Consider the following 14479-nt stretch of genomic DNA (forward strand, 5'->3'; position numbering starts at 1 on the left):
TTTCTCTCTCTCTCTCACGGCTGGGAATAAACTACGAGACCGACAATCGTGAGAGAGAGAGAGAGAGAGAGAGAGAGAGAGAGAGAGAGAGAGAGAGAGAGAGAGAGAGAGAGAGAGAGAGAGAGAGAGAGAGACAGACAGACAGAGAGTTGAGCTGTGGGCGTCAAGATGTGAGGAACGGCTTGTTATTACAAGTGATCTATTCCTACAGATCTATGCAGACAAAGCTACTCAGTGATGGTATAGGTGTAACGCACACAACAGAGGGTGTGTGTGTGTGTGTGTGTGTGTGTGTGTACGCGCGCGCGTCATTACCCATTTTTTAAGTACATACTTGTGCCTACGGCAAGTGAGCAGTCATATTGTTACCCCCATCGAACACATACTTTGCCCCATTTCTATCTAGAAATGATTCGGATTTTTTGACACACGTTACGTTCTTTTCATCACTGATTTCCAGATGTTAATTAATATATCATCATCCTTCACCGTTTCGTGCTTGAGTTTCCCTTCAAGTGCCCTCGACTTCTGTACCCCCCCCCTCCACATGAAAAACATAACCATATCCACATCAATTAGGCTAATCAAAACATTGTAAACCACATCTCTCTCTCTCTCTCTCTCTCTCTCTCTCTCTCTCTCTCTCTCTCTCTCTCTCTCTCTCTCTCTCTTGTATTTTACAAGGATGGTAAATGTAGAATATTCTGCTTCTCTTTATAGCCCGAACGCGCAGTCATGCACACTTTTTCAACTCATCTACACGCTTTTTTTAAACGGGGTTCCACAGACATACACCACATTCAGTCTATACTTATTTATGCTTGTAATGCAGAAACTCCGTTAACATTTTCCCCCGAAGTGTCTCCCTCAAATGATGAAGTGCTTTACGCAAATATCACGAGACGTTTCTCAAAATCTGATTCCCTTAAAACTCTCCTCAGAGCCTCATCAGTCATCCTAGTTGGTAACATATACCATCTGAAAGACTAACTGTTAGCTCACGCAATAAGCCAACTTTGTGATAAGTCTATCTCATGAGGATCAGCCCACTGGGGTCTGACTAAGACCCACCCTTTGTGACCTCTGTAATCCTTATGCGCTGCCGCTCACAGGATGAGCATGGAGTGCACAATAAATGTGCGGGGGATCCCGGCGCAAAGCCACCAGTCTCCACATCCCAGGTATGTGCCATTCGCTTTGATTAAGCTCCATCCTCAACCTATCATGCTACGAGAGCATCTGTGTACCCCTGTAGCGTTTCACAACTTTTTCCGCAACACCCGTTCCTGCCGTGAGTCTTGCAGCTTTTGCAAACACACTAATACACCATGATCCACAACATGCCCTCTAGCAGGTCAGTGATATCAATCAAGAACAACACAGGTTTCACAAGACTTGACCCTTGTGGCACTCCGCTAATGACTTCCTTCCACGATCAAAAGCATCCTCTAATTACTGTTTTCGCCGCTCTTTCATCTCATTATTCCCTAATCCATCTTTCCATCTGTGCAGTGGTAGTGATTCTGATATCTGCCGCAAGAGCGATGAACTTATCGTACACTCCCACACATCCTGTGAGCTTGGCGCAAAAGAAGATGCAGAGAGCAGCACTGGGCCTCAGTGATCGAGTCATAGATATCAAACTTTACATAGTGTATGAAATGTTCCTTGCTACGGGGGAACCTTAGCTAATGTAACACCAATATTCAAAGAGAGGTAATCCGTCTCTGCTCGGATATCATCGTTCAATTCGCCTGACAGTCTATAACTGGGAAAACTTGAAGACAATGATTCGAGACAAAATTGTAAACCATTCACAAGATCACAAATCAATAAACGATTCTCAGCGAGGTTTTCGACGAACGACTGACAAATCTGCTTGATTTCTTTTACGATATAATCATCATGAATGAAGAAAGTAAAGCTGGTCATGTCGTTTCTCTGAATTTTCAAAAAGCATTCGATTAAGTTACGCATCAAAGGTTGCTAGGAAAAGTTAAGTCACACGGAGTGAATGGGGTTGTACTTTGGTGGTTAGGAAACTGGTTAACTGGCCGTAAACACATGGTGACTAATGGTCAAGCCTCAGAATGATCGGACGTAGCAAGTGGTGTGCTGCAGGGATCAGTCTTGGGACCGCTTCTTTTTCTCATATATATATATATATATATATATATATATATATATATATATATATATATATATATATATATATATATATTTATATATATATATATATATATATATATATATATATATATATATATATATATATATATATATATATATATATATATATATATATATCAAAGATAATGATAATGGGCTGCAGTGTAAGATATCGAAAGTCGCAGACTATACGAAGCTGAGAAACAACTCTGCAGCTGAAACTGAACGTTTGTAGCTTCAAACTAACATGGATAAACTGACTGGCCTTATAACAACGGTAGTAAAAACGAGAAAACAAGTTACAGTACGAATGTTTTTGAGCTACAAAAGGCAAATGAGCAAAAAGACTTGGGTGTGATAATCTCTGGTGAGGTGACCTAAAGCCAAGCGAGCGGCCACGGAAGCAGTGAAAAGGGCGAACAAAATTCTTGAATTCATAGGTACGGGCTCTCGATTTTAAGTCTAGGGAAATCATCCTTACTCTTTCCAGCTCACTAAAGCTTCCCACACTTGAATATTATCTTCAGGTGTGGTCATTCTTCTTAAAAACATACACAGAGTGGAGAGAGCACAACGTCGAGCGACCAAGATGGCTCCCGGACTGAGAAGCAAATCCTATGAGAGCTAACTAAATGACTCAAATCTGCTGTCTTAGAGAAGGTTAGGAAGTGATCTAATGTTGGTATCCAAAGTTATTGAGCAACAGTGATTGGATTAAAGACCAAGATACATAATGAAGATACTTTTCAAGTATCTGAGATAATACATTCTCATCGATGAACTTCTTACACATATCTTAAGATAAAGGGCAGCAATTATCTCTAAATTCACTAAATTCCCAACAGTAAAGTATGTAAGTTGCAAGATATGAGAGTAATTGCGCTGGCAAAGCTTACATTTGGTTTCTTCAATACCAACAAGACGGGCAAACTCCTATGAATGTCTATATCCAATCCTGAGTAAGACAATAACAACATCAAGGTGTCTACTGAGCCTATCAGTGAAACCTTGCATAAATATATATATCTTTTTCATACTATTCGCCATTTCCCACGTGAGCGAGGTAGCGTTAAGAACAGATGACTGAGCCTTTGAGGGAATATCCTCACTTGGCCTCCTTCTCTGTTCCTTCTTTAGGAAAATCAAAAACGAGAGGGGAGGATTTCCAGCCCCCTGCTACTTCCCCTTTCAGTCGCCTTCTACGACACGCAGCGAATACGTGGAAGTGTTCTTTCCCCCCTATCCCCAGGGATATATATATATATATATATATATATATATATATATATATATATATATATATATATATATATATATATATATCCCCAGTAGATGGAACCGTTTGCGTTGAATCAATTTTGTCTCGAGTCCAAAAGATTATAACCTTTCTGATTTCTTTTTGATAACTTGTCATCTAATATCGTAACAACTACAAATGCAAAATGCAACTACATACACACCATTCGTCCCTCTCTCTCTTTTCTGCACTAGCATGGCAATGAATAACACTTGTCTACAGTTCAGATCATCTCAACCTCCCTTCCACTGTATGTCGGAACAATTTCTCCTTGGGTCCAGTTCACGGGTGCAAAACGCCAGTACATACCTTCAGTAACCTTGAGACTTAGTCTCATCTTGTCCCTTCAACAGCGTAACAGTGTCTTCCTCGACGATACAGGTTTTATTCAACCTCTGCCCAGTTAGACTGATACCCAGCTCTGGAGGTTGTGTATCCTTATTTGGAGACACTGACTGAAATTCATCGTTCGAAACCTCCCGTATTTCTTCCCCTTATTCCAAAGCTTCCTCAGTCATCAGCTCATATTGCAACAACTATTCCTTAACATTCAACTTGTTCCTGAGAAGAATATGAAATACGTCCTGATTATCATTCACTTACTAGCTGTTCCTCACACTCTTTCTCCTTCCCCCTCCAAACCCTACCATAAAGACTTCATACTAATCAGAACCTTCCTAGGCCAGTGTACCAAGAGATGTTCAATACTTCTCCACAACAAGTCTCTCTCCTCCCTTTTCACTTCTTTAGTATCCTGTTAAATAAGTCTCGTTATCTCTATCATAGCTTCAAACTATGTCTCGTTACCTCTACCATATCTTCACACTATGCCGTGTTACCTCTAACATATCCTGAAACCATGTCTTGTTACCTCTACCATATCTTCACACCATGTCTTGTTACCTCTACCATATCTTCACACCATGTCTTGTTACCTCTACCATATCTTCACACCATGCCCTGTCACCTCTACCATATCTTCACACCATGTCTTGTTACCTCTACCATATCTTCACACCATGTCTTGTTACCTCTACCATATCTTCACACCATGTCTTGTTACCTCTAACATATCTTCACACCATGCCCTGTCACCTCTACCATATCTTTAAACCATATCTCATTACCTCTAAAACATCTTCGTAATACTAACATACCCGACGGAACGCTATATACCCACACGCATCACCATCGTCATCTTTCACAAACCGTCTCCAGTTTAAACCATTCAAGATTTTCAGATTTCCTTTTAATTACCCCTACTCTGTTCTTTCCTCTTGATTTCCCTTGGGCCACCAACCCCAACAACAATCTCTCCCAACAACGTAATCCATCCTCACCACCCTATTATGTGTGTGTAGTTACCTACTTGTAATTACCTATTTGAACAGCACGGGGAAAGAGTTCTGCACTCGTGGGGCTCCCCATCTCGTGTGTGTGTGTGTGTGTGTGTGTGTGTGTGTGTGTGTGTGTGTGTGTAAGTGTGTGTCCTCGCAGCTCTGCTTATTTGATGGGAGGAGCATGAACGCAAAATTAACTGGTGACAGGTAGCATCGCAAATGTTCGCACAAACACTGACTTGACGGTTGATAAGAGAGGCAGGCAGAGAGAATAACTGGCGGTGGATGCGGGCGATAAGAGCTAAGGTGACAGGGGGACAGATCAGCAGCTCGTACGATTTCAACCACCCGAGCGAAGAGAGACGCGATCCTCGACCCATTTACGAAGGTTCAACGAGCAACAGCGTGGCCATGTACACTGTAAATATGTAGTCAGGGAGATCGTGGACATAATGCAGTACCCTTTTTACCAATAGATGCTTAATCTCGTCTGCACCTCACCATCATTATAAATAAATTGTATACACACAGTATATATATATATATATATATATATATATATATATATATATATATATATATATACATATATATATATATATATATATATAATATATTATCCCTGGGGGTAAGGGGAGAAAGAATACTTCCCATGTATTCCTTACGTGTCGTAGAAGGCGACTAAAAGGGAAGGGAGTGGGGGTTGCAAATCCTCCCCTCCCGTTTATAATTTTCCAAAAGAAGGAACGGAGAGGTGGGCCAATTGAGGATATACTCTCTAAGGCTCACTCCTCAGATCTTAAAGCCACCTCAGTAACGCGGAATAAGGCGAATACGTATGGAAAAAAAAAAAAAAAAATATATATATATATATATATATTTTTTTTTTTTTCTATACCTCGTCGCTGTCTCCCGCGTTTGCGAGGTAGCGCAAGGAAACAGACGAAAGAAATGGCCCAACCCCCCCCCCCCCCCATACACATGTACATACACACGTCCACACACGCAAATATACATACCTACACAGCTTTCCATGGTTTACCCCGGACGCTTCACATGCCTTGATTCAATCCGCTGACAGCACGTCAACCCCTGTATACCACATCGCTCCAATTCACTCTATTCCTTGCCCTCCTTTCACCCTCCTGCATGTTCAGGCCCGATCACACAAAATCCTTTTCACTCCATCTTTCCACCTCCAATTTGGTCTCCCTCTTCTCCTCGTTCCCTCCACCTCCGACACATATATCCTCTTGGTCAATCTTTCCTCACTCATTCTCTCCATGTGCCCAAACCACTTCAAAACACCCTCTTCTGCTCTCTCAACCACGCTCTTTTTATTTCCACACATCTCTCTTACCCTTACGTTACTTACTCGATCAAACCACCTCACACCACACATTCTCCTCAAACATCTCATTTCCAGCACATCCATCCTCCTGCGCACAACTCTATCCATAGCCCACGCCTCGCAACCATACAACATTGTTGGAACCACTATTCCTTCAAACATACCCATTTTTGCTTTCCGGATAATGTTCTCGACTTCCACACATTTTTCAAGGCTCCCAAAATTTTCGCCCCCTCCCCAACCCTATGATCCACTTCCGCTTCCATGGTTCCATCCGCTGACAGATCCACTCCCAGATATCTAAAACACTTCACTTCCTCCAGTTTTTCTCCATTCAAACTCACCTCCCAATTGACTTGACCCTCAACCCTACTGTACCTAATAACCTTGCTCTTATTCACATTTACTCTTAACTTTCTTCTTCCACACACTTTACCAAACTCCGTCACCAGCTTCTGCAGTTTCTCACATGAATCCGCCACCAGCGCTGTATCATCAGCGAACAACAACTGACTCACTTCCCAAGCTCTCTCATCCCCAACAGACTTCATACTTGCCCCTCTTTCCAAGACTCTTGCATTTACCTCCCTAACAACCCCATCCATAAACAAATTAAACAACCATGGAGACATCACACACCCCTGCCGCAAACCTACATTCACTGAGAACCAATCACTTTCCTCTCTTCCTACACGTACACATGCCTTACATCCTCGATAAAAACTTTTCACTGCTTCTAACAACTTGCCTCCCACACCATATATTCTTAATACCTTCCACAGAGCATCTCTATCAACTCTATCATATGCCTTCTCCAGATCCATAAATGCTACATACAAATCCATTTGCTTTTCTAAGTATTTCTCACATACATTCTTCAAAGCAAACACCTGATCCACACATCCTCTACCACTTCTGAAACCACACTGCTCTTCCCCATATATATATATATATATATATATATATATATATATATATATATATATATATATATATATATATATATATATATACGGGGAAAATGAAACACGATAAGTTCCCAAGTGCACTTTCGTGTAATAATCACATCATCAGGGGAGACACAAGAGAGAAATAAAAGTCAGTTCATATACATCGAAGAGACGAACGCATGTTTATCAAATGGCGTCCTAGTTTCGTCTCTTCGATGTATATCAGCTGACTTTTATTTCTCTCTTGTATCTCCCCTGATGATGTGATTATTACACGAAAGTGCACTTGGGAACTTATCGTGTTTCATTTTCCCAGTAGACTCATAGGAATATCTTGATCACGCGCAAAATTGTGATCCTTTCCTTCCAATATATATATATATATATATATATATATATATATATATATATATATATATATATATATATATATATAAGTAGTGAACAAAACGAAATGAGGATGAGAGAGAGGAACGGTGGGACGCAGCTGGCTGCTTTCATCAGTGGCGAGCAAAACCTCACCCTTGGGTTCCTGCAGCTGAAACAGTTCGTTGCTATTTGTAGCTGACCTTCGGTATTCCTTTCCAGGTTCTTAAGATAACAAAAAAAAATACGATCTATATATTTCGAGAATGGTATCATCCACCATTAAACTTTCCGCCCAGATTCATCCGTCGACCCCTCATATAACACTTTCTCCTTATCCGTCATCCACAACATACCCTTTCCTACAGTAACTATTTCTCACCATCTCCTCGCAATCTTCACCCACCCATGACCCACAAACATCACAAACATACTACTTCTCGCCTTCCACCTTTCATCCACCACTACTCACCCTCTACCAGTCACCCACCTCCACTCATCCTTTCCCACCCACCAACCGCTCCTTACCTCCCTACCAAACCCGGTCACAGCCACCCCCGTCTCATCCTTTTTCTCTCGCCCACGCCAGCCAGGCAGCCAGTCACTCCTCCCTCCCCAGTAAGCCCCTGAGGTCTCCTTAAGGCACATCAGCAAGTCAGAGTAAAGTAACGCTCATTTTAACAGCACCTCTGATGGCTGTCTTAGCGCGAGTGTGGAAACTGTGAGGGAGGCACTGAGGGACTTACGCCATTATGGCCTTACGTGTTGTTGTAACTTGCGTCCTTCAGGCGGAGGGGAGGGAGCAGCGGCGGGGGACTGCCATCCGAGCGGCCACTGAAGCCATAGTGAATGTCGCACCGTGATGGCACACATCATCTCATCGTGGGGATTGGCTGGGAGAAGAACCCGGGTTTCCGTAAGGTGGAGAAAGAATTCAGAAAACACTTTACAAGTAAGATCAAGCGAGCGAAACACACACACACACACACACACACACACACACACACACACACACACACAAACAAAAGTCTTCATGAAAGAGTGAGAGAAGGTGAATTATACCGTCTAGAGTGAGGAAAGATGTTTTGATAACTCATACAATGAGAGAGAACAACATCACGTCACATCACACGTCTCTGGAGTAGGAAACGAACGTCACAACAAAGATGGTGATTCTCACAGAGAGGGAGAGAGAGGGCGTGAGAAGATGTACGTACGCAGGCAGGGTGGTGTGGTTTGTGAGGCAAGATGACACGCTGGTCTCGTAATAACGTAGAACATTTACGTCTGCTCAGGCTGGCAGCCTTTGGATGACCCGGAAATTAGATGTACTTGTCTGCTGAGAATTTTGAGAGTGGGCGGGAGGGCCGTACTACTGCGGGAATGAAGAAGTGGCTGAGGGGATTGTCCTCAGTCGCTATGGGAGTGGAGGACCCAGGATGTGGGCCCAGGAGATGGGAGTCCTAAGCAGCTAGAGGGGTTAGGAGGTCTTGGATGTTGGGTGTCCTCAGCAAGTGAGAGAGTTGAGTGCCACGGCGGAGAACATCCTCAGCAGCTGAGGGAGGGGTGGAGGGCTCGAGAATGGGGTGTCCTCGGAAGCTGAGGAGAGGGGTGGTGGACCTAGGAAGTAGGTGCCCTCAGCAGCTTGGGGAGGTGAGTGTGAACGTCTTAAGGAGATGGGGAAGTGTAGATGGTTAGTCCTCAGCTACCTAAGTGGGTGTCTTCAGTATCTAGGGGGTAGGAGGGCATGGGAGGTAGGTATCCTCAGCAGCCGGGGAGAGGTGGGTGTGCTGTGAGGGTTGGGGGTGGGTGTGGAGGGCCGGGACTGCAGTGTCAGCACAAGGGTCGAAATTTACGGCGGGCTCGTCTTTGTGTCGCTTTCGCCGGAAGTTCTTTAAAACAGTGTAAATCTAGGGTGCAGCGGGAGGGGGAGAGGAGGCTCTCCCCTCCCCTCTCCCCAACCAGATGGCGAACCTCTCTCCTCACACAGACCCCGCTACTCCCTCCCTCTCCCTGTCTCACCTGCTGCTTATCCCGTTACACACCAGCTAAGTGATGACACACTCTCTCTCTCTCTCTCTCTCTCTCTCTCTCTCTCTCTCTCTCTCTCTCTCTCTCTCTCTCTCTCTCTCCTCTCCATTCTTTACCTTCTTTCCATTGGGTTGTTAGGAGAGCAAAACAAGAACTACTTGGACAGAGAAAGTAAAATCGAGAGACAGCGGACTGGTGTAGAGTGCACGGATGTGTGACTGAAGGCTCACTGGTGTGTGTGTGTTGTATACATACATATTTCCGATGCCTTGTTTACATACCCCCGGCAGGCTGGGGATGTCTGTGTACTAATATTGTTTGTACGTTTAGAAAAAAGTGTACAGCTAAGCTAGAGTCAGAGCTGTTCACTGTATATACTGACAGACGATTGGAGCCTCTCTCTCAGGGCTTTTTGAGGCTCCGTAGGAACCAAGTGTGTTCCATATCTGTGCTGCTGATGAGGTCATTAATATGTATGTAGCTTGTGTCGTCGTTGTCACAATTCCTGGTGTTGCTTTACATACATGTGAACCAACTGGTTTCATGTTAAATCTTCGGTAATATCAATATAGAGGTATTTCTCATTAATCATGATCCGCAATAACTCCTTTTTTCATCCTCTGCAGCGTCAACATACGCGTCTTGGAGACGAGGGGTTACTGGGAAGTAGGTTAATATGGAAAGGGCCACAGACCTTACCAGATATTGTATGTGTCTCTCAGGGAGGCGCTCGAGTCTATACAAGCTTATTAAGACTGATTTCACCTTCAGCAGTTCTTTTGTTTATATGGCCGACCATCAAACCTCCTGACGTTAGTGTGCGATAAAAGTATTTCACAGTTTAGCTGGTGCTCAGTTAATCTTGTATCTGATTATTGTCTCTATCTCGTTCTGTTTCACTCTGGATGACTCTTTAACTGTAAAAGGTGGGTATTACGCTCAAGGAATGTGTTATTGGAGACTACCTACGTGAAAGGCGTCCTCTGCATAAAACCAGTCCACGCTCATGTTTCCTCCTGGTGGCGGGAGGGGATATCTGTTGTGTGGGTTATAAATAGCGCTGGTGACAGGACGCTGCCTTGTGAGACCCTGCTTGGTGACGCTGCCGAGTCTCTGATCATAGCTATATTGTTATGGAAACTATAGTGTCATATCCGGGTAATTTAGGATCCGCTTAGCTTAGTCCAGTTTGGACTGGAGGACTCTGTCGTCCACACTTTATCGACGACTTTCCTCCCTACGCACAACCGAGCAGTCTGATCCTCGGCATTTTTGGTGATCAACATATTTTCTGCAGCGATCTAAGTTCCAGTGGTGGTGTTTCTGCCCATCCGGAAGCCATATTGATTGTGGTGGAAGAGGATGTTGTTCTGTACTTGCCATCTCATTCTAAGATGAAACATCATTTCAAATACTTGTTTCATTTTTTCTGGCCCGCCAGCCGCAAGATGAGCATCTCTCCCTCCACAGCCGACCCCAGTCCTCCCTCTCCGCACCTCACCAGCGTTCCACGCCATCATCATTCATACATCTAAGTTTTACTGTTATCAACTGCATCGCTATAGTGGGGTAGCTTTCCCGTACTAGAAGCTGTGCTCTACTCTGCGTGCCGTATTCCATACGAAAGAGAGGAATACATCGCGAAATATTTCACCGAATATATGTGTGTGTGTTACTCCTTTTATAATCATGATTATAATTTCTACGACAGAGTCTTGGTGTTACCCAAGACTTCTTTCTAAAGGCTTCTGGAGCCCGGGACTACGCAATCTTCGGCAGTAGGAGAATGTGAACTTATCTGGAGTGAGTTCCCTGACGAAAGTGCATCCCCACTGCTACAGCCTCACCTAACGTGACTTTTGACTCCCAGTGTAACCTCGAGCAGGCGGAGCCCAATAACACCAACGTGTTTTAATCAGCGTATATATGCATCACTACTCACCCCAGGACCAATTTCTACGGGATTCCTGGTGTTACCCAGGACGTGTCTCAAGGCACCTAAAGCCGCGGGTATCCACTTCCACACGATCTGCTGGCATCAACCCTCATGACCCAAATATTCATCGACGTTGTTACTCGCTCGTGTTTCAGTAACTTTCTCCCTGACTGCCTCGCTACATCCTCATTAGGGACATTTATTTCGATTTATTCATATAAAATCCTGTGACGTTCACATTAAAAGATGTGGATCTTCATCCTCATTTTTTTTTCATAAATCCTAAGTTGTCAGTCGAGTGCAAAATGGATTTGTGCGAGTCAACCGAGAATCTAGAACAGACGAAAGTCAAGAACAAAGTAAAGAATTTACCAGCTTTAAGAAATCTGTAAAACAAATGGCTGTTCACTTCTCTCTTAAATACGATGGTGTTACAACCAGTTTGCTTCTCACTCACTCACGAACCAGAAATCAACCGTTTAAACAAGGCGGTACGACATTTGCTTACGACGGGGTTAACCTTTGGCCAGGGCCATTAAGGGTTAAGACAAAGGTCACACCATTATACCAAAGGGTCGTACTATCGTGCCTAAAGGTCTTCCCGTCGTACTCAAGTTTGAAGAAAAAAAAAATAACCAAAAGCTCAAAATAGTAAAACAACTTCCCCATCAACAAAACTGACGGACAAGAGTTGTTAAAATCCCATTAACTTCGTCATAATCTTTAGCGACGGCTGAAAAACGAGAGGCTGAACTGGAGATGAAGTTTACCTTCCACCTCCTGCTGGAGAGAAAGAGAGAGAGAGAGAGAGAGAGAGAGAGAGAGAGAGAGAGAGAGAGAGAGAGAGAGAGAGAGAGAGAGAGAGAGAGAGAATGGGATGAACACCTGTACCCACCACAGACCGGGACCATCTCAACTCCACCTCCCTCTGGCCTGGCCGTTAATGGAACAAACCTGAAGGAAGGAAACGCATTTGTAGAAGTTATGGCTTCTCTTTCACGGTCCAGGGCTCCCTGACGGGACGGACCCCAGCGCTGCCGAACAAATCTAGTCTAAGCCTATGTAGCCAATTAGACATTTTTCAAGTAGTCAGCCTCCATAAATATGTAGTTATAGGCCTACAGACTTGGCTCTTTATGTATGAATATGAGTTAGCCAAATTATCAGCATGTAACTATATATATATATATATATATATATATATATATATATATATATATATATATATATATATATATATATATATATATATATTTATATATATATATATACAAAGATGATTATGGGGTCCTGATGGCTATTTGGAAAATTGAATTGTTCGTCCGCCTGAAGAGTACCAAACAAACCACCACTTCTTCATCACAAATGTGGACATCAGGCAGACCAGAGGACGCACACTACACTACATCTTTTGTGTACACCTCTAGTCAGCTCAGCTCTGATGGTCGTGGATTTTTGGTAAGACGATGAATCTTCGTCGTGAAAGTTCTGTCTCCGGATGTAAGTTACTGCGACGTACCTCACGAATTCTGTGGGATTGGGATCTGATGTCTAAGTTCCCTTCTTTAGGCCTTCCCCTCTCCGGTCTGCTCCCCCATACCCAGCCTCCAACCCAACCGGTCTTACTCTGCAGCTATCGAAAAGCTCAACCTCTCCTTTCCCTCTTAATAGCGATGTCCCTCGTGCTTGTGTCATCTCTACTGCGGTCTTCCTTCTTTTATCGGCGATTTTCTTTCCTCAACAGATAACCGAATGCATTCTTACACTGACCACTCAGCACCGCATTCATACACTTCTTTCAGATTTGCTTTATCTGATCTTGCTAGATCTACGTCTCGTCTCCTCACAACAACATCTATAAACTCAGATTCAGACACTATTTCCCAGTGAGGCAGACGTAAATTTGGAAGCTTAACGCCTCTAAAACTCAACTTCTCCCAATTTCTCTTTTTAGAACCCCTCACAAGTTTCCCATCTCCTTTGATGGCTCTGTAATCCCACCATTAAAAACAATAAACACACTTGGTATCACCGTAACATCTCATCCATCCTGGGAACTCTACCTTACACAAGCAGCGAACACTGCCTCTCAGAATTTGGGAGTCCCTTTCAGTTGCTCCAATTTTCAATTCTATTTGCCCTATTTCGCAATGCAAGGTTCCCCCCCCCCCCCCCTTCTATACATATTACTTTGTTTTCTATTCCCATGACGTATATCAGAGGTTGACTGTGTAAATTAGGAAAAAACTGCTGAAGCACTAGAAAATCTAAGTAAGAAGATGAAGAAAGCAAAGTGATACTGCAAAGGCAGTTCACGTGGCAGAGAATATAGCAGCTATAACTGGCAGAGTTGGCAGTTTAGGGACTAAGACTTTGAAAATGAAGTTGAGGAGAGAGGCGTACCTTTCAGCCACATCAGAAAGACTGTCAACTAAAAGTAGGACTTCAGAGTGCATAACCAAAACAGACTGACTCCATTCTCCATTAAGGGACGAAATACATGATAATCCTAGCATCATTCTGGACAAAGGTTCCTTAATAAGACATCAATATCGATAGTTCTGTTCTAATGGTGGTAACAGAAAACATCAGTTCGTTCGCAGAGCTAAACCTCAAACACCTCCGAGGACACGAAATTCATTGTACAGGTAGGAACCAAAAATGTGATGAGAGACAGGGCAGAGGGCACAATGGGCAGGTGTAGGGCTCTCATCAATAAGGTCAAAGAGAATGTGTCAGAGAGTAAGAGGTAAGCTATTCACCCAGTACGAAGGTTAACCAATGAAGATACCTGGGGTAGCAGGAGGCCCGGGTAAGTCGACCTCGCCCAACAAGGGAAGGACAAGTCAGTCGACGGTCTAGGTAGACAGGATTTCCCACGTCTCCGCACTCAGGCCAAGCGAGACAAGAGCAGGAACGAGTGGGCTGATGACATACATACCAGGAGTAATTCAACCATGTAAGTGACCGAACAAAATTACAAAATTTTCTCAAAAATCCAAACCCGATCCCGAGCAGAAACGCAAGAGCAGGACTCAC

Source organism: Panulirus ornatus, chromosome 13 (assembly GCF_036320965.1).
Source record: "Panulirus ornatus isolate Po-2019 chromosome 13, ASM3632096v1, whole genome shotgun sequence".
Classification (NCBI taxonomy): Eukaryota; Metazoa; Arthropoda; class Malacostraca; order Decapoda; family Palinuridae; genus Panulirus; species Panulirus ornatus.